Source organism: Pantherophis guttatus, chromosome 7, assembly GCF_059756535.1.
Source record: "Pantherophis guttatus breed Tessera chromosome 7, ASM5975653v1, whole genome shotgun sequence".
Lineage (NCBI taxonomy): Eukaryota > Metazoa > Chordata > Lepidosauria > Squamata > Colubridae > Pantherophis > Pantherophis guttatus.
The window spans coordinates 33866538-33888096 of record NC_142069.1 but is presented as its reverse complement, the minus strand read 5'-3'; the positions used below and the strand labels follow the sequence as shown (position 1 = coordinate 33888096).

At 36.3% G+C, this 21559-nt stretch overlaps 1 protein-coding gene across 4 annotated transcripts in view; it reads right to left on the bottom strand.

The window, feature by feature from the left end:
• Nucleotides 1–21559, bottom strand: part of GRIN2B (glutamate ionotropic receptor NMDA type subunit 2B) — a 367937-nt gene that overhangs the window by 302052 nt on the left and 44326 nt on the right. The gene's annotated exons all lie outside the window — the stretch shown is intronic.

Here is a 21559-nt window from a genome sequence, read left to right as displayed (position 1 = left end):
GATCCCTGTTACTTACTTTGTTAATATGAAATCCTGAAATGATTGGAAAGTAGTACTATTCAAATCTAAAATCTGGCCTAATTCTCCTTCTGTGGTGATTTATAATATATCACAAGTGGTCAGATTACCATTAAATTCTAAAAGCTCTTTTCTTTCAATTACATCAGAAGTTAAGAGCTCAGGGCAACTTGCATAATCTCTTTGATTATAATCCATCCCTAGATTCACCATTAGATTCCAGATAAATATCAAGAGCCAGAGGGGAAAACATTACTGACTGCACTGAAGGGAACCTCTTTACTAATAAAGTAAGTGAGAGGAACCTAATACAGTTTTATATTTCATTTAGTCCAGGGGTTTCAAACTCAAGGCCCAGGGACCAGATCTGGCCTGCAGGGCTGCCCTGGAAACAGCAAAGGACTGGCCCGCGGTGCATCTGCCAGCAAAAATGGAGCTGGGGAGGGTGGCCTTCCGGAGCTCCATTTTTGCTAGCAGAGGGTTTCAGGAGGCCGTTGCAGACAAAAATAGAGCTCGGGAGCCCATTTTTGTTGTCCAGGCTGCCCTGGCTGCCCTGGAAGCAGCGAAGGAAGTAGCTAAAAATGGAGCTCAGGAGCATATTTTCACTGGCAGAGCGCTTGGGCCACCACAGGAGCCCCTGACATGAGTGACTTTGAGCTGGCCATGCCCACTCCAGCCACGCCCACCCCTGCCTATATCAGTACTGATGTTACTGCATGGCAGCAATTTTCTCAGTTCTATTTAGACTAAATCAGAGGTGTCAAACTTGATTACATTTGAGGGCCACATCAGGGTTGTGCTTGACCTTGGGGGGGAAGGGGGGCATGGCCAGGGGGGACATGGGCAGCTCAACGCTACTCATGTCGGGGGTGCCTGTAGAGGCCCGAACACTCTGCCAGTGAAAATATGCTCCTGAGCTCCATTTTTAGCTGCTTCCTTCGCTGTTTCCAGGGCAGCCTTGCAGGCCAGATCTAAGCGCCCCAAGGGCCAGATCTGGTCCCTGGGCCTTGAGTTTGACCCCCATGCCCTAGAGGATGCTGTCACATCATATGCGCCCAGGGATCAAATCCACTTGCCAAACATGAAAGGAAAGAGTCCATGAAATATCTACTGACATCTCCAAACAAGAAGACCTTGAGAATCTGACAAAATTTATTGCTAATTTGAGCAGGGCAGAACTGTTGCCATCAGATTGGTTGTTGATTGATTATATGTCATCAAGTTATGTCAGCATTTAATTACCACATAGATAGACCTGCTTTGATTATCAGTTCCTAAACTAGCCCTTCAAATCTTGCAATTGTGTATCCATTGTTCCTGGAATCAAACCTATTTATATATTTCCTTCCACGTTTCTCCATATTGTACACTTATTCGAATAATGTCTCTAAATATAATAATTTGAGCCTGATCATTTATACCTCAAATGAGAACTCTGAATTAATTTGTTCTATGATCCATTTGCTTACTTCCTTGGCCATCCCTGGTATTCTTGGGAGTCTTCTCCAAAATCACAGTTCAAAGTATCAATTTTCTATCCTGATTCTTCAAAGATAGAATGACACTCCATAGAGTGACAGAGCAAAACTACTGCCTGCATGATTCTGATCTTTGTAGATACAGGCATGTCACTGCATCTGAATATGTCTTCCAAGTCCTTCATTGCTAACCTACAATTGTTCATCTGTATGCTATTTCTCTGCTGCTTGTTCCTTTACTGTTGATAATCAGTTGTAAACACTGACGCCGTCCACTACTTTAATATCTTCATTGTCTGTTTATTTTTAATTAATTATTAAAATATATATAGTAACCATCTTAATCAATACCTCTAGGTGGCTAACAAAAAAAAGCATAAACATGGTATAAAAAAATAAAAGGCAACCAATTAAAAAGCATAGTCAAGGCACCCTTACAAAATCTCTAAAACATAAACCTGTCAAGCGCCAGGAAAAATCAGGAAATCCAGACAGTTCAAATAGGTATAAAGATGTATTGAGGTTTTGTGAGCTCTCTACAAGAATCTGAACTATTAATGGCCAATTAGGAAATTGGGGAAATTAGGGAAATTAGCAGGAGATAAGGGTAGAGGGAATTCAAGGTGGGCTGGACTTAAATTTTTTGTGGACATTTAGGGACTCATGACTGATGAAGTGTTTGACCCCTCCCTCGGGTCAACCTGGTCATCTCTGACAAACTGGGCTCCAACACGTAGGAGGAAACCAAGTTCTAAAAGGCCAGTAGGGTTGGGGCCATCCAATTCTCAGAAGGAAGCTGTTTCATAGGGCAGGTACCCCAAAGAGAAGGTATGCCCAATTCCTTCACTGGAGCATGCCCGCTCTGCCAGATCTGGTGGGATGGACCAAAAATACTAGAGACAGGCAATCCTGCAAATAACCTGCCCCTGCCATTTAGTCCTTGAAAGATAATAACCAGCACAATGAATTACATTCAGAAACCTACTGGAAACTAGAGCAGTTCCATACAGCATTGAAGTTACACGGGCACGTCATGGTGCATTCAAAACTGCACATGCCACAGCTTTCTAGACCATTTGAAGCTGCCAAACGTTTTTCAAGGACAGCCCCATGTAGAGCATATTACAGTAATCCAGACAGAAAGTGATTAAGGCACCAGTGACTGAGAGAAGTCCTCTCAATCAAGGAATAGGCTCAAGTGGCACAAAATGAATTTGTGCATGTAAAACTGATACACAAGATAGGAAAGGGGTGAGCTATCAGTGTAATGTTATCAGGGTAGCACAAGACATTGATATTTCTTCCTTCACTTTAGAAACCACTCTCTTCCAATTTAGTCTTCCTCAATACAGATAGGGAAGGAAGGAAGGAAGGAAGGAAGGAAGGAAGGAAGGAAGGAAGGAAGGAAGGAAGGAAGGAAGGAAGGAAGGAAGGAAATATAGCCTTGCTTCACTTCTTTCTTGACTGCAGACAGTCTCTTTTTCTATACACTGTGCCTTCTTGTCCTGTATGTGGGTGAGAACAATGATGTTCTGGGATTTCCTTTTCCTAAGCACATTCTAGTTTGACATGGTTGACACAATCAAAGGCCTTTCTATTGTTAATGAAACACACATTGACTTCTTTTGGTATTCTTTGTCCTTCTCAATTATTCAGCATGTATCAGCGATAATGTCTCTTGTTCCTCTGCATTTCCTAAAACGGGCTTGAATATCTGGCATCTCCCCTTACCCTATAGTACTCTGATTTGCATTAGACAATCTTAAGCATTTTTTTTTGTTACAATGTGAAATTAAGGATCTTTTATAACAGTTTGAACATTCTGTTAAATCATCTTTCTTTAAAAATGATGTGTAGATTGACCTCTCCCAAATCTGTTGACCACTGTGTCATTCTCCAGATCTGCTGGCATAGTTTGGTTAGAAAGTTTATTGATTATTCTCCTTTTGCTTGCCATATTTTATAGATATTTCATCAATTCCTATAGCCTTCTGACTTCAAAATAACCAAAGAGCCAATCTCATTTTATCTTCTAGTAGTTGTAAGCAGGGAATATATTTTAAGACAGTGGTTCCCAATCTTTGCGGCTTGGCAGCCCGGCTGAGGGGGGGAGAGGGAAACTGGGACACGCAAACCCTAGGCCAGTGCACACGTGCGTTATTGCCCGCCAGCCCGCCACTTTGCACAAGTTGAGCTGCATGCTGGCCAGCCACTCATGTGGCCCAATTCCAAACAGGCCATGGCCTGGTAGTGGCCCGCCAACCCAGGAATTGGGGACCCTTTCTTTAAGACATCTTGGATGTTAAGATCTCTACTGTATAAAATTTCAATGTACTCCTATCTTTATTTTAGCTTCTTTACATTGGTTATTATCTACCATTGACTTCCTTTAGCACACCATTTAGATTTTCTTTGTTTTTTCAATGTCTGTTTCCATCTTTGATGCCTTTACAAATGTGATAGTATTCCTCCTTGTCTCTTTCAGAACTGTTTTCTGAAATTTTATTTTTACATTCTGTCCCAAGTTCTTTGTTTTGCATATGCTTTGACTTCACTACTCTTCTTGGCAATGTTCATGCTTTCTTCTGACATTTAGTTTGCTTTCTTCTGTTTTATTACCTTTGACAACCTCTTTTCACATTCATCCTTACCAGCTACTTTAAGTTCATTTCACAGTTCTCTTGTTCCCTATCCATTAGGTTCAGGACTTCCAAGGGATTCTGATATTTTCCTCGAAAATGGGAACATATATGTATAAGATCATATCATGCAAACTGGTTGGCTTTCTTCTGCTTAGCATAACTTAGAACCTGCACATAACAATTGGTGATCTGCTCCACAATCATCCCTGGCCATATCTTTGCTCTTACAACAGAGCTCTTCCAACCCCTTTACCAATAAAATCATCTATTTGTTTTCTGTATACTCCAACTGGTGGTGTCCATTGTTTTAGTTGTTAGAAAACTGTATTCGCAATTTAAAAAATCATTGGATTGGCAGAAATTATTAATTCATTCTCCTCTTTAACTTCTGTTTTCTAAGTCATATGACCAAATACATTTTCTTCTTACTACAGGTAATCCTTGATTTACAACCACAAGTGAAACCAAAATTTCTGTTGTTAAGTGAGTACATTTGGCCCCATTTTATGACCTTTCTTGCCTCAGTTGTTAAGTGAACACTGCAGCTGATAAATACTGCAAGTGTTATATCAATATCAAGATACTTCCCCATTGACTTTGCTTGTCAGAAGGTCGCAAAAGGTGATCACATTACCTTGGGACACAGCAACGGTCAAGCATCTGAATTTTGATCACATGATCATGGGGATACTGGAAAGGTTGTAACTGTGAAAAACAATCATAAGTCACTTTTTTCACTGCTGTTGTAACTTTGAACGGCCACTAAGCAAACTGTTGTAAGCCAAGGACTACCTGTATTTTCAGTTTTGCTATTCCAATCTCCAACAACACAAAGCACATCTTACTGTGAAGAAATTGACTGTAAAACCTCTTAGCTACTATTTCCTCATTAGACAACTCTTTGAGGTCACTGTCAAAGAGTTTTCTGTGCAGGCTAACGGATACTGTTCAATCATTAAGTACATTGTACAGTGCACTTAATGATTGAACAGTAGTGCATAATATTGTATTTGCTGTAACCTTCCTGATCATGACAGTAATACCATTCTGTCGTTGTTTCTCATCTCCTGAATAGTAAATACGATTAATTGACTGAAAATGTCCAGTTCCAATCCATTACAATTTGGCTGAGTTGTTGAGAATATACAGGTAATCCTCAATTTATAGCCATTCATTTGGTGATTGTTTAAAGTTACAACAGCGCTGAAAGAAAGTGATGAGCAGTCCTTGCATTGATGGACATCACAGCATCTACACAGTCACTGGTTTAAAATTTGGGAGCTTGGCAAATGGCATTTACTTATGATGGCCACAGCATCCAGGGGTCATGTGGTTGCCATTTATGACCCTCCCAACTGGATTCTGGCAAGCAAAATCAATGGGGGAAGCCAGATTTGATGGATGGCCACAAGGTTCACTTAACAACTTCAGTGCATTGCTGAACAGTGGCCAAAAAAAAAAAGTTGCCAATCAGAAGTGGCTCACTTAACAACTGCCTTGCTTAGCAACAGAAATCCTGGTCTCAGCTGTGATTGCAAGTGGAAGACTACCTGTAATCGATTCATTCAATTTTTCACTATATTGAGCTTTTCCACATAAATGCTTCTTACATTCCATGTTCCTGTTATAATTCTGTCTTTGCAGTTTTGGATTTTATTTTCCTCCATTCGCAGCATCAGTAACTAGATGCCCCACAGGCTTTAATCTAACAACTCATTGCACCATTAGCGATTCTCAGCTTTTCCTCAGTAGAGTTTTGAGTGCTCTGACCTGAGGAGCTCATCACCCAGCACTCTATCATCAGTCACTGTTTATCCATATAATTTTCTTGGTAAAATATTGGAGTCGTTTATCATTACATTCTTCTCACAGTATGAAATTCCTTAGTTTCCATCATCTTCCTATACTGTTGATGCCCTATATAGAAGCCCATTTGTTTTAGGTAGGCAGCTGGGATGGCCTTGGGAATACTGAGAATATATACTTTTGGCATCAGTCCCCACATGCTATGCTTATCCTTCTCAAGAACACGCATACACATGCACACACACGCACACAGGGAGACAAATACCATGAGCTGGGAAAATAGCAGGGAAAATACAGTATAAGAGTCAATTAATCGTCATACACTCTGCACATGTTCTTTTGCATACTTTAGTGTTGTTGATTTTTTATTTTCTTTTTGTCTTTCATCCCCTGAAGCTTTTAGCAGTATTTTACCTGGTTATGCAATGCCTATTAACAATGAATCGATAATATTAATACACTACTTTGAAGTATTTTATAAAATAGAATGCTAGATTATAGCAGACAAGAATTAGGCAGGCAGGCAACAGGAAAAGAGTAGTGCAACCATAAACTTATGTATGGCTTTTGATAATGATCAGATATGAAGCTGGAAAAAAAATAATCAAAATTATGAATTGATTTATTGTAAAAAAAAAACCAATCAAGTTATCACAGACAAAATATTTTCAGATGTAAGTTTATATATTAAGATACCAAATATAAACAGGGGGTACCAAAAATCAGGGCCCACAGGTCAATCATAATTTTTTTGGAGAACATGTTAATTAATAATCATTTGACATGCATCAAATGGTTAAGGAAATGTTTAGAAGAAAACAACCAAATTTAACATTTAATTAAAATTTAAAATTTAAATTTAACATATGATAAATGTCTATGAGACCCAACTTTTGATACAATGCATATTTTGTATTGGATTAATGAATGGCAATTCATTAATTCATATAATTCCATCACATGTGATGGAATTCTCTGACCCTGGAAATGAAAACATGCATTTCTAAAATATTATAAAGTGTGACAATTGTTGTTCTCTGTGTTCCTGTTAATACATTCCCCTAGATTTTTTCCATTTAAGAGGTTCATTATACTGTTGGCTCTTCTTCCTTGCAGGTTTAATCTTTCCACAACTGATTATTACTTTCTTCCTCTCTCTTTTGTCAAAGCTGCAATATCAGAGGAGGTGTGATTTTCCAGCTTTTTCCTTAGAGCCATTAGATTTGGGCTGGACTAAACAGGTAAATTTAAGATTTTAATACCATTCTAAAACTTATAGTATTAAAATGGTGTTTAATTTGTGTTTTTCAAAAAAACCACACTTTATTCATATGGCAAAGCATTTATGATGCAAAGATTTATGATGCAAAGATAATAAATAAAATATCGGGGTTTTAGATACTATCCAATAACAGATACCCAAAGCCGCAAACTGCATATGACAAGAGCCTCCTTTACCTATTGTTCCCTTAGCAACAAGCGTTCAGCAGTGTACTGCTTCTCATACTGGAAGTAATATACAGCTGTCATAACTAGGTATCTTTAGTTTTATTCAGCATGGTTTGTTGAGTCTCTTTTTTAAGCCATTTAAGTTATCAGTCATTATTGTCTTTTAAGGAACTGAATCCCATTGTTGTTTGTGGGAAATAGTATCCAATTTTGTCCAATCTGAATATACCACCACTTAGTTTCATTGAATGATTCCCAGGGGAAAAAAGTACTTTTCTGTGTCTCCTTTTTTCCATGCTATGCATGAGTTCATTCATCCTCATCAGACTTTTATTTCTCTTTTCAAAGAAATCCTCATCCTAAATTCTCCTTGAATGGGCCTTGCTCAAACACACTGGTTTTTCTTATAACCATCTGACTGGAGTAGCACATACATTTTTAAATAATTAATAAATATTGTTAAGATGCAGTGAAGGGATATAAAAACTAAGATGTCTATATCTGAAATGCAATCCTACCAAAATTTATATACTGGCATCTCAATTTTTCTTGAGATTTATGTATTATACTTTAGAATTTAAAGCATTTGTTTCTCAGTTTGTATGTTCAAAACACTCTAATGCAATTTCTTTTTTCCTGCTTCAATCCCCATGTGAAAAAATATTTGAAAACTGCATTCTTGATCCTCTTTTAACTGCAACAAATGAAAAAGCAAAAGCAAAATGATTTTATGCTATTTATTACAGGCGTGTATTTTGTTTATACATCTGCCCATAATGCAGAAGTAGTAGCAATTTTAGAAGAATATTCAAAACACCTATGATTTTGAAGAAAGTTTAGAGAAAATGGAATGGAATGGAATGGAATGGAATGGAATGGAATAGAATAGAATAGAATAGAATAGAATAGAATAGAATAGAATAGAATAGAATAGAATAGAATAGAATAGAATAGAATAGAATAGAATAGAATTCCTTATTGGCCAAATGTGATTGGACACATAAGGAATTTGTCTCTGATGCATGTACATACAAGCAACAAGTATACATACAAGCAGTATATGTGGACATATAAGCAACAAGTAATAAATCATGATCATAATCATCATAAATTATCTTTAATTCCTTTGTAGAATTGTATCAGCAGCTCTTTGGGGAGTCTGAGCTCTCTGAGTTGGCACAGGAAGAACATTCTTTGTTGTGCTTTTTTTATGACATTTTTGATGTTAGGTATCCATTTTAAGTCTTGAGATATTATAGAACCTAGAAACTTGAATCTCTACTGTTGATACTCTGTTGTCTAGTATTGTAAGAGGTGGTAGAATAAGAGGGCTTCTCCTAAAATCTACCATCATTTCTACAGTTTTGAGCGTGTTCAGTTCAAGATTGTTCCGGCCCCACCACAAAGCTAGTTGTTCAACTTCCCATCTGTATGCAGATATAAAGAATTTACTATTCTTTCATCACATATCCCCTTCCTCTTACTCTTACAGAACAGGTTCAAATATAGCAGAAGATAATTGAGATTAACAGAAAAATGAAGAATTTCAAAATAATTTTGAAGTGTTTAAGTTATGCCACAAGAGGAAATGGAGAATAACATCTTCAACTGAATCTGGGGGAAATTTAAATTTAACTGAGGTTGGAATTTAGCCAAGTTATTAGAACTAGCAAACCAGAATGCCACAAGAATATTAATACTGCACTTTTATAAAGGTTATTTCTAAGGCAAATATCAATAAAATATAAAAACTTTATTAACATAATAACAGAGAAACAGCCAGTTTGATCTAGTGGTTAAGGCACCAGGCTAGAAAGTGAAAGATCGTGAGTTCAAGTCTTGCCTGAACCATGAAAACCAGCTGGGTTATTCTAGGCTAGTCACTCTCTCTCAGTCCAACCTACTTCACAGGGTTGTTGTGGTGAAAATAGGAGGCAGGAGGTGTGTTGGATATATTTGTCCCTTGAGTTATTTGTAAAAAATAATAAAGGTAGGATACAAACAAATAAATATCAATGGCAATTAGTATTACTGAAAAGAGAGTCCTGGATTTATGGAGCTATTGATCCTGGATTTGGTTACCACACTAAAGGGTATGTCTCTGTAGAATCTGTAACTCTTTTAAATCTCTTTTTAATAGTTGCCAAATGCAAGTAAAGCATGATGCTTGTGATTTTGAAATCCAAGAGCTACATATAGGCCAAAAATGAATGCACTATCAAGGTTCTACCTAAGCTTCTTTCAGGACAATTTTTAAAAATGTTCTTTGGTATCAGCTTATACTATATTAGACAGTGGACAAATGTAATAATGATTTATGGTTCTGATATATATGTATAGTGAAGATCAGATCTTAATGCTCAACATGGTGCTATTATCATAGAACACTCCACATTGTTCTGTTAATTTTTGGAGTCTTTTAGAAAAGATAGAGATTATTAAATCTCTTATCTAAATTCATTAAGATTTGAGTTTAGGAGTTCATACCTACTATTAATATTAGTCAGGGGAACAATGTTTTAATAGATATCTAAAATTGTAAGTAATGCAAACATTTATTGTCTAGATACATGCAAATAGTACAATAGCTTATGATGTAAGAAAATAACCCAGAAATAAATTAAAGAGAAAGAAAACAAGGATACCCTGTAATGAAATGATTAGGTTAATTTTGCAGACAGTCTTAGATTTATGGATAGCTATGAAAGAAACTATCATAACACAACCTGTTGGGTGTACTAGCCTCAAGGGGAAACAAAACTGCTGGACTATTCCAGGATGATTTCAAAGTACTCTGAAAATTGTCTGACCGTCTTTGACCCTTGTGGAGTGGGGAGGACCTGGTGAGCAGCGGCAGGAAGCTGTCATAAAAGAGAACTATGTCCAGAACAATGTATCAGCTTGTTACTTTAAGTTGAGGTGAACAGCCAGAAAATAATCTTGGTTCTACAGAAGAAGTGTTTGGGATACTCTCTAGTAAATGGCCACTGCCTCACTCCCATTGCACTGAAAGAAATAACTACTGCACTTGGGGTATTTTTGCTGGGTTTGATAGGGCTCTACTTCACTTTCATATACATTCCTCTTTTCTGTTTAAATACTTGAGATTTCTTTTGCTTCTTATTCAGTAATTTCTTCTGCGCAATCTAATACATTTCCCTCCCAGTCAGAATCAGAACCTTTTCTCTCTTCTCCACATATATACCTCACCATGTGTTTTCTGTAGAGATGATGTTATTCGTGTAGAGTACAATGCAGCATTTAGTTAGAACGAAGGCCAATTTGGGCAAGCTTTTTGATCTGTAAAATGACATGTTTATTTGGGGCACTAATAAATGAAACTAGTAACAAAGAATAATAATATGCTCAGCCATTGATTGTGGCAATAATATATATATTCATTATGATGGACTGGAGAGAATTTTCCCTCAGCTGCCCCTCAGTTTTAGAAAGGAGTTAGGACAGTGTAGAGAATTAATCTAATTCTTCATATAACAATTTTATTTTCCTTTAACTGTGGATGACTCCCTGGCAAATATCTATGCATATAAGAGGAATCAGATTCAAGAATGTATCGTATAAATATTTTTTAATTAAATCAGCTTTATTGACAGTGTAGTTTTATCTACAGGTATTACTATACCTACATACCTACCTATCTATCTATTGTCTTTAGAACATTTCAAATTAGGATTTAGGATTTAGGATTTAGGATTTATTAGATTTCTATACTACCCTTCTCCTGAAGGACTCAGGGCGGTGTACAGCCGTATTAAAACACTTTTAATATATAAAATTTAAAACAATTTAAAATTGAATATATAAAAATTTGGCCCATAGATTAAAACACACATACACCCATTCTAAAATTCGTATTAGGCCAGGCCGGCTTGTTGGAACAAGAGGGTCTTCAAGGCACGGCGAAAGGTACGCAGGTCGGGGATGAGACAAATCTCAAGGGGCAGCTCATTCCAGAGGGCTGCTGCCCCCACAGAGAAGACTCTCCCCCTGGGTGTCACCAGTCGGCATTGTCTGGCCGACAGCACCCTGAGGAGCCCCTCTCTGTGGGAGCGTATTGGCCGGTGGGAGGCTGTTGTTGGCAGCAGGCGGTCTTGTATATACCCTGGTCCTAAGCCATGGAGCGCTTTAAAGGTGGTGACCAACACCTTGAATCGCACTCGGAAGACCACCGGAAGCCAGTGTAGCTCGCGCAGGAGGGGTGTTACATGGGTGCGCCGAGTCGCATAACCATAACCACCCATAACCATAACCATAACCACCCGCATGGCCGCATTCTGGACCAGTTGGAGCCTGCAAGTGCTCTTCAAGGGGAGCCCCATGTAGAGAGCATTACAGTAGTCAGATGGGATGGGACGAGGGCATGAGTGACCGTGCACAGGGCATCCCTGTCCAGAAATGGACGCAACGGGTGTATCAGGCGAACCTGATAAAAAGCTCCCCTGGCCACGGCCGTCATATGATCTTCCAAGGACAGCCGGGCATCCAGGAGAACACCCAAGTTGCGAACCCTCTCTGTGGGGGACAAGATCTCACCCCCAATAGTCAGCGGTTGAGCCAGCTGACTATATTGGGACGCTGGAAACCACAGCCACTCGGTCTTGAAAGGGTTAAGTCTGAGCTTGTTCCTCCCCATCCAGATCCGCACGGCCTCCAGGCACCGGGACATCACATCAAGGGCATCATTAATTAAACATCATTGATTAAATTAAAAAGATTAAATATTCTGGCTCTAGTTTGATGTTCTTTAAAGTCAAACTGTTTGTTTGGGGGTTTTTTTACTAACTGATTTAACCTGGACCCAACATGGAGGCATACAGAGTTATTCTAATGAACGCATTAAGTGACAGGTTTCTGTCCTCAACATTTATAATTGCACTTTATTCTTTTTCATCTTGTATTTAAACAAGCATATATTATTGAAAGGCTCAAGCTAACAGCACTGAAACTAATTCCAAAGTATGTAATTTAGGTAATTTCCTGGGATTTTTTGCTACAGTATTTCAATCAGCCCTGACTATCAAATTTATATTGTTTTCACATACTTGACTAAATGATACCAGATAGTTTATTATCATATATACATCACAATACTTCTTCAAGCATAAATCATAGAATAGACTGATTCATAGAACCACAGAAAGTCAAGCCCCCAAATTTAGAAAAATTTTCCGTGGTTATTCAATTGTTCTCCCCTAAATATCCCTCACAAATTAGATGGTTTGAAATTATTCAGACAGTGGGGCTTCTAACATTAGAAGATTATTCCATGTTTTGATAAAAGCACATCATTAGGAACTGTTGTGTGATAAACTAATTTGCTTAGTTTTCCCTGATATAGTAGATCTCTGATGTTGGCACACAAATACCAAAAACTGTTGCTCAAAAAGCACATTCTTTCCAGTTCAGTTTTAAGTTAGCATTCGCATGCAATATCCTATATCTCAGATACTTATCAAGCGAATTAATATGACTGTTGGCAAAGGAATGAAATCCAATATATGAAGATACAGTGCAACATTAAAAAAAAGATTCTCTATGTTGTGCATTCTGTTATTAACTTTTCCCTGTCACATGGGGAATATGACCTATTTTAAGGTTTACAATTTACAGTCATGTAAAATGAGGCAGGGGAATGAGAACTACAAAACATCATTCCACACATTTGTAACTTTATATTCCCATCAAAGATCAGTAGCAAAATTGTACTGTCAAGATTACCTGCTGCTTCTACATATAGAATTCCAGAATACAAAGAGTGCTTTTCTCTTAACCTTGGAGACATCCAGGATAGGCATCACAGCAGGTGGAGGAAGTGGAGTAAAGCAGTTCTGCAACATCATATTAACTGCTTTATTATAACCTGAGCTTTCGTAGTAGAGAAGCAGGTTCTAATCTATGTTATTTATACCTTGCTAAATTTGTTAGTCTGGCAACATATATTGTTTTTGATGGTGGTAAATTAATCTACAAAACCTAAAAGTTTCAAACCTAATTCATACTTGGGTGAGAGGCCTAGTAGACTTGATTGGAAAATAGTTGATTCCATGAAGTTTCCAGGGACCAGCTCAATTAAAGGAAGTCTTTATAAGTGCCACAACACTCATGGTTTCCCTTCAAATAATATGTTTATCCTTCTAGAAATTATGGACATGGGTGATCCAGGAAGAAAAGATAAATTTTGAAACTAAAGTTGTAGATATTTCTTATTTCTTCAGAGAATCAGTAATTTCTGCCAGAGTATTGCTGCATTGTCCTAACATTGGGGCTTTTTGTTGGTATACAATTGCAGTTCAAGATCAAAAGTGGTGATTTAGCACCCAAAGTTTGTATGTTTATTATATGCTACCCTGTTTCTCCCAAAATAAAACATCCCCTGATAATAATCCCAATCGGGCTTTTGAGTGCATGCTGAATTTCCTTAACTTCTGAATGGGCAGGATTTTATACTATGGAGAAAGAGAAGGAAAATGATAGTCCACTCTTTGTCTGGAGAGGGATTACAAAAAGTTAGTCTATTTCTGGTTCTTCATTTCACTGCAGTCGTCGGCTCCGATTTTCACGGAATAGTCCTCAGGAATAGTCCTAACATTGCTTCCCGATAAGTCACATCAATGAATCCTAATGCTAATCACTGGGGAGGGGGTGTATGTAGGTGCCCTTTGAAAAGCCTCAGTGAAAGGTTAAAAAATGAAAAAGTTAAATAATAAAAAAAACTTATGCAGAAGAAAATGGAGCATTTGAATTTTAGAAGGTTTGCGATTTTTTATATGGCCTTTCTGTTTCATACACACAAGGAAAGAGTACTGGAATACATATAAAAACCTCAACAGGTTTTCAGTTTTATGAATAGTTAACCAATAGAAATAGCAATGTATTTGTGTTAATCATGTGTAATTAATAACCAATCATGTTCTCTATCAGGACTCTATCAACTGTCTTATTTGCTATACTTTCTAAAAAAGCAGGAAAGGGAGCATCATGATGGCAAAGTGAAATGTGTTTGACATGAATATGTCCAACTTTATTACAGTATAGCAAAAACACATTTTGAGAACAATGCTGGCTCTTCTTATAGCATCCTTAAAACATCTATAAGTATTTCTATATTTTCCTAGAATAAATTGGCTGCTCTTAAATTCAATACTTGGTGGACATACAGCATCCATATTATTCCTTGACAACACTTTGGAAATTGCCTTCTCTTGGGATGATTCTTTTTAAAGTTTCCCAGTCTAGTCTAAAAACCCTAAAATTATCTCCTGATCTTCCAGCTGACTACTAATCAGATCTCCTGCTTACTTTTTCAACATAAGCCAAGGTTGGTTAGATGGTGCCACCTGCTGAGGACCTGTGGCTGCTGCTACATCATTGCAGATACAGGACTGCATTACAGCTCAGAAATAAATTGTCATTTTCAAAATATGCAAAAGCTTAATGCACCACTTATTGCCCAGTTCACCCAATTAAAAATAGGGCAAAAATTATTCTAAGATTACTAAAGCAATAACTATTTTCTACAGTCATCCTAATCTTTCCCTGTCTTCTTTTCTATTATTCTTGCCTGACTGTTCATTAACTCACTGTTTTATTTTCATATTTTTCATTATCTTGCATTCCTGAATCTTTTAGGACTCATCCTCATGTCCTGTAATAACTGGACTGAAAAATATTTATTTAACTATTTTTAAAGGATGTGTTCTCATAAAACAGACTTTGTCTCATCCCCAGCGAGTTACAGCATCAGCTTAAATTTCTCTTTAGCTGTTAAAGTTTAAAAATAGTGTTTTTCATATTTTTGTAACCCAAGCCTTGTACTATAAATGATCTACAAAGTTTTATCAACAATTAGGGTCATGAGCTGTTCAGGGATTGGGATCTGCCCAGCTCTTATTGACATTATGAAATTGGGTGGTGCTTCATGGGATCAGAGATATAGGGAGTAAAAAAATTGACTCCCCTCTCTCACAGATCCCCCTCCCTCTCTTGACTTTAGAAAGAAAAATCTGAGAAAGGAGAAAAGCCAACTCTTTAAATGACAATCACAAAGTCAGCAGCTAATCAAGCTTCCTTTGAAAATACATACACAAAAAAGGTTTTGCAAATCTAACCCAATGTTTATGAAATGGCTAAAGTATCATTGAAGCCATCTGTCAAAATTCATCCTCTCTATAATTCTATACACATTCTTTTTAGATTTCCTCCCTCCTTCTAGTAGTTGATGATGTTCGGTGGGAGGACAAGCAAAACCTACAACCCAATAATCATGAGATTCATTAGAATAGCACCATTCCCAGGCATATAACTAAGACACAACAGGGGTCAGCACTGAGATCAGAACAAAGCATGCCATCCTACTTTTCTGCCTTTCAAAGACTGGAGAAAGCACTTTAACAGAACCATAGAGAAATTCTTATTTGATCAATGGGTAGGTTGTCAAACTGCTGGTTATAGTATATTTTCACAATGCATTGGAATGTGCGTTCAGCCACATTGTTCTAATTGTATGGTAAATTCAAATCCTATTTCTCTTTCCAACATGTTCTAATAGTAGTAATGAAACAATATAGCCAGCTTCAATAACACAGTACAGTTGAACATTTGCTGGCCTGTTCCATAGTACAAGGCAATGATCCATTTGTAAGGTTATCCACATACAAAAAGATAACAAGCAATGCTTGCAGCACTTAGGGGGAAATGAAACATATTAGATTTTGATGAAGAGACAGATTTCATAACTCAATGTTTCTTTTTTCATTTTTTTTTCTTTTCTTTTTGACCAGGTGCCCTCAATTTTCATTTTTTCCACAAACAGAAATCAAGCTTTATCCATCAAGCCCATCTTACTAAATGTTCAGTCATGTTTCTCCTTTGGCAATTGATTAACTGAAAGCATCACTAAACATTCACTCATTAATTCTGCAGAAAATACTTAGTGCAGTTGAGAAAAAAAAATGAATTGTTCACTGATCACCTTTTGTTAGTTTTCAGATATTATCTCAATGCTAGGATTTAATGATCTAAAAATTACAAAACAAATTATAGTAAGAAACAGGAGAGTGCATCTGCTGGGTTGATGTGACAGATAATACAAAAGATGAGTTAAAAATAAAGGGAACACAGGGGAGATAGCAATGAGAAGCACAGCCAGCATTTCTTTTTAACAATAACCATCATGAAGGATATGGCTGATGGTTAGTTAATTTGACATAACAATATATTTACTTAAAACTAAGTCTCACTGCCTGTGTTCATATTCCAATTCAAGTCAAAATATTGGTTGAATAAAACATATTATGAGCTAGCTACATGGTAGGTTCTTTTTCCTCTACTGGTATGTAATTAAAATAGGAAATAGTTTTATATTAACTGAAGATAAACAGCAGAATTATAATATACTGCTCAAAAAAATAAAGGGAACACAAGCAGAAGACATCCGAGATCTGAATGAATGAAATAGCCGTATTAAATACTTGGTTTGTTACATACAGTAGTTTATACACTGCTCAAACAACTAAAGGGAACACAAAACTACTGTATGTAACGAACCAAGTATTTAATACGACTATTTCATTCATTCAGATCTCGGAAGTCTTCTGCTTGTGTTCCCTTTATGTTTTTGAGCAGTGTATATAAATTTTACTTAGCAAGAATAGATTTTGTAAAATCAAGTTTCTATTAACATTTTTGTGAACTAAAATTCCATGTAAACTAAACCTTTCAGGTTTCCCCCCACCCCCAAAGATCACTTACATGCAATACATTACAATGGCTCAGATTAAGACCTGTGCATCAGAATATGGATAACTGCAGTAAGGCTGGCTGGAAATGCTTCAAATCCTATGTCACCTGTGCTTCTGGTGAAAGATTAATCAATTATAAACCTAACTCTTCGAAAAAATGAAATTCCTTCCAGATTAGCTTAAAGGTTTTTCATTTTTGCAAACAACCAAATATTTGTGTGTGTGTGTGTGTGTGTGTGTGTGTGTGTGTGTGTATGTGTATGTGTATGTGTGTGTGTGTGTAGTTCTAATGAATTTCACTATGAACTCATATTGTTATTCTTTTCTTCACTATCCTAAGCTTAGATGTACTTCAAGAACTCAATGTGAGAGGGCACTTAGAAGACACTGCTTGGATCATTTTAATATCTCACTTAAAAACCAAGGATTCAACAACCACACCCAAAAATCATCCACACCTCCCTGTAATAAACCCCTTTTTTTAGATGTAGCTCAACAGTGCCCCCTACAGTATTTGGTAAATTGATTCACAAGGAAACTTGAATAAACAAATACATGTTACATCTTTTACTTTTAGATCTCTTATTTCTCCAGCCAAGGAAAGCAAAATAATGGGAAGCATCTCTTGTACCAATCTCGACTTATGAAATAATACAGTTGTCCCATATAAAATAGGTTTTGTATAAAAACTGAGATATTCAAGAACATTATTCTAAGAGACTACAACTTGAATCTGAAAAAAATCTTCATTGATTAAGGGAAAGAAATAGAGGAGTTGGGAAGGTAATAATTTTCCATGGAAAAACGTGGTAAATTTCTTCTCTATATCAGATTTTTATCTAAGGAGAACATAATAAACATATAGAACTATTTTAGATTTAAAAATTTGGCCCTCGTAAAAAATAATAATAATGTATCCATAGTTACATAGCTACAGTACAATTGTATTATTGGGGAGGGGGCAGTATAAAATTTCAAGGTCTCAGCTATCCAGTTATCAACTACAGCTGGTTTGGTATATTGGTGAAAGTGCTGGGCTAGAAACTAGGAGACTATGAGTTCCAGTTCCACTTTAGGCATGAAAGCCAGGTGGGTTAACTTTTCACCAAGTCATTTTCTCTCAACTCAGCCCACCTTACAGGCTTGTTGTTATGGGGAAAAAGAGAAAGAAGAAGGAGTATTGTGCACATTTGCCACCTTCAATTTACTTTATATTAAAGTAATAAATGTGGGATAGAAATCTAAAAAATAAATATCAATTTGAAGTATATACTAACAATATTTACCGTATTTATAGTATATATTATTATATACATACAAGCTGGGTTTGGGATCCTGGAAGGAAAAAATGAAAACTGAAAGTTATATGGAAATAGTTTTTTTCTTCCTTTCCACCAAGTAAACATAGGTCAACGTGAGTCCGATATAAAACAAATAATTGTAAATGTGTAATATGTTGAAACTTGAATTGTTTCATAAACTTTAAATTGATACAGCAAAACATCAGGAAACTTAATTGTTCATTAGAATTTTGCACAAAAGCAGCTACTTCCTTCCATAGTGAAAGAACATATTGCAAAAATAGTGTTTATATTTTTAAATACCCGCATTCTTTTATTGCTTTACTGCCATAATCTACACATGTCCTGAGAATCAAATTCTGTTTTTAAAATAATAAAACAACTTCAGTTACATAGGTAAAGGTAAAAGTTTCCCCTGTCCAGTCGTTTTTGGCTCTAAGGGGCAGTACTCATCGCTGTTCCTTAGCTGAGGAAGCCAGCATTGTCTGAAGACATTTCCATGGTCACATGGCCAGCATGACTATATGCTGAGGCATGCTTTTGTACTGCTAAGTGAACAAGAGCTAGGGTAAATAATGGGAGCTCACCCTATGGTGTGCATTTGGGTCTCGAACCTGGGCTTTCCAGCTGTCAAGCTCAAAGTCTTTAACCACTGAGCCACTGTGCCCCTTTAACACTATGTAGGACAGAGGTCTTCAAACTTGGCAGCTTTAAGACTTGTGGACTTCAACTCCCAGAATTCTCTGGGAGTTATGCTGGCTGGAGAATTCTGGGAGTTGAAGTCCACAAGTCTTAAAGCTGCCAAGTTTGAGGACCTCTGACATAGGACCTATTCGAGTTTATACTACTGCTAAAGTTTTGATGGGCAGAATTAAACTTGCTCATTCAAGTGCAGTAAGAATCCTCTCTGATCAATATTGTTTAAATGCTAAATTGGTAGATAGAATGGAATACTGTATCTTGTTTCACATCTCAGGCATCTATTAGGCCAGTCCTTTCTGTCCTTAAAGATACTTAGGTACACTCCAATATTCTTTTCTAAGGGAAACAAAATGTTTCATTCAGGAAAAAAAATGCAGTGCAGCAAACATACGTAGCTGTACTCAATATTCATAACACAGGCCATGCATGATGCAATTACAGGTTTTAACGCAAATATTTATATGGCTTAGTAACCGCTATTTTGCATCTCTGGAAATAGAAGCATACAGAGAAAGATAGAAATGAACTGAATTGAATAACGGAAAAGAATTGAATAATATGCCTTTAAGAACACAAAGGGAAAATAAAATTAAACATGGTGGATGCATGATGCAGTCCCACCCTCATGCAATATCAGTTTGTTTCTTTTTTCAATATATCTGTATCCATTTATCACAGAATTGTTTAAGGCAACTACTGCAGATTTCATTACTTGAGCAGTAGCATACTCCCGTTTTGCAAGCAGGAGATGGTATTCTATAAAAATGGCAATTCTTGTCATTATTTCCTCTATGCGACATATACAGTATGTATGCCTCTTGAGGCTTTCTTTGCAGTTGCAGAAGATATTATGTGGGGAACATAACCATCATCGTATTATTAATAATCTCTCTCTATGTCTTAATTAAAAGTGCTTACATGTTTCTTTTATTTCCCTATTTCTTTGCTTCTCATAATACAATCCCTAGCCAAATACTGATTGTCTCTTTTTGTTGACCTAGTATATTTTGTACAAAAAATATTTTGTATTTTTGTGTGAATATGCTTATCAGGTACTGCCTCAGTCAAATAATAAAACAACACTCCCAAAAAGTCAAAAAAATTCCTCCAAACTATTAGATGAAACTCCAAACTGTTCCAAGGAAACTTGGAAAGTGATATTATGTGTTTAGATAATGTGTATAATTGTTTCCCCAGAATTTGATAAAATGTACACTTAGCTAAAATATAATACCAAAGCAATAGATTTTCAGGGACAGTTTAGATATAGTTCATTGGAAACCACCTGAAGATAGATAAAACAGAATAGATAACTATTTATAATATGTGATAAGACTAACTAAATTGTTTATTCTCATGCTGTGTTTTATTATTTCTTATGTTAGTATAGTTTAGACTTCAATTCAATTTTTAAGAACTGATGGCAAATATAAAAAGAAAAAACCCTGTTCAGCTATGTCCATAGTAGAAAAAACAGTGAAACTTTTTAGAACTTTTTGTTTCATGCTTTGCAAGGCATGGCCATCTTAGCTTCTCATTATGCCATTCAGTGTTGCATTTGTTTTCTTTGAGATTTTGTTTCTCTGGAATATTAAGTTAAATGTAACTAATATTTGGTTTTTCCATCATACACACCCTAATATCAACTCCAGGTTCAGTTTAAATAAAAGCATGCTTATTAAAAAGAGTACAGTATATGAGTTAAGCCCATGCAGCAAAAGACGACTTTAACCAGAGAAGTCTGGTTAAAGAGAAAATAAGAAAAAACTAAGAGGATAATTTAAAAATTAAAAGATGCCATATTCAGACTGGCTTTATATCTATGAAACATTTAAAGCAAATAACACAGTTTCATGAGTAAGATTCCCACCACCTATTATTCCTGTATGTTCAATCTGACTGGAAAATATGGAAACATAGTATCAGGAGGAACAGAAGTTTCTAGAAAGCCATGTATATTTTGCTCAGGAAATTAACTTTCCTACCTAGTTTCTTTATAACAAAATTAATTACCCATGGCAAAGAATAGGGAAAATTTTATCTGATAATAATTTGTACTACATTTGGAGAAATATAATATAATATAAACTTGATTTATTCAACTTTCTCATATTTTCATTTTTGAATTGAGCATACTTATATCTATCTATTGAAGGAAGCTTTAATTTTCATAACCATCCAAAGTTAATTTAGTACACTTGCTATGTGATCTACCTATATAAGTTTCAGTGTAATATTTCTAGCTAGTCCAGGACACTAGAAAATAGAGATCCACTATATCCAGGCTTCTAATACTGCTTCTTTGACAATATACTCATGGAATTGTGAGGCAAGATATTGAAAGCTGAGACAGAGGCATGGAACTGAGAAAAATATTTATCTTAATAAGTAACTTAATTCTA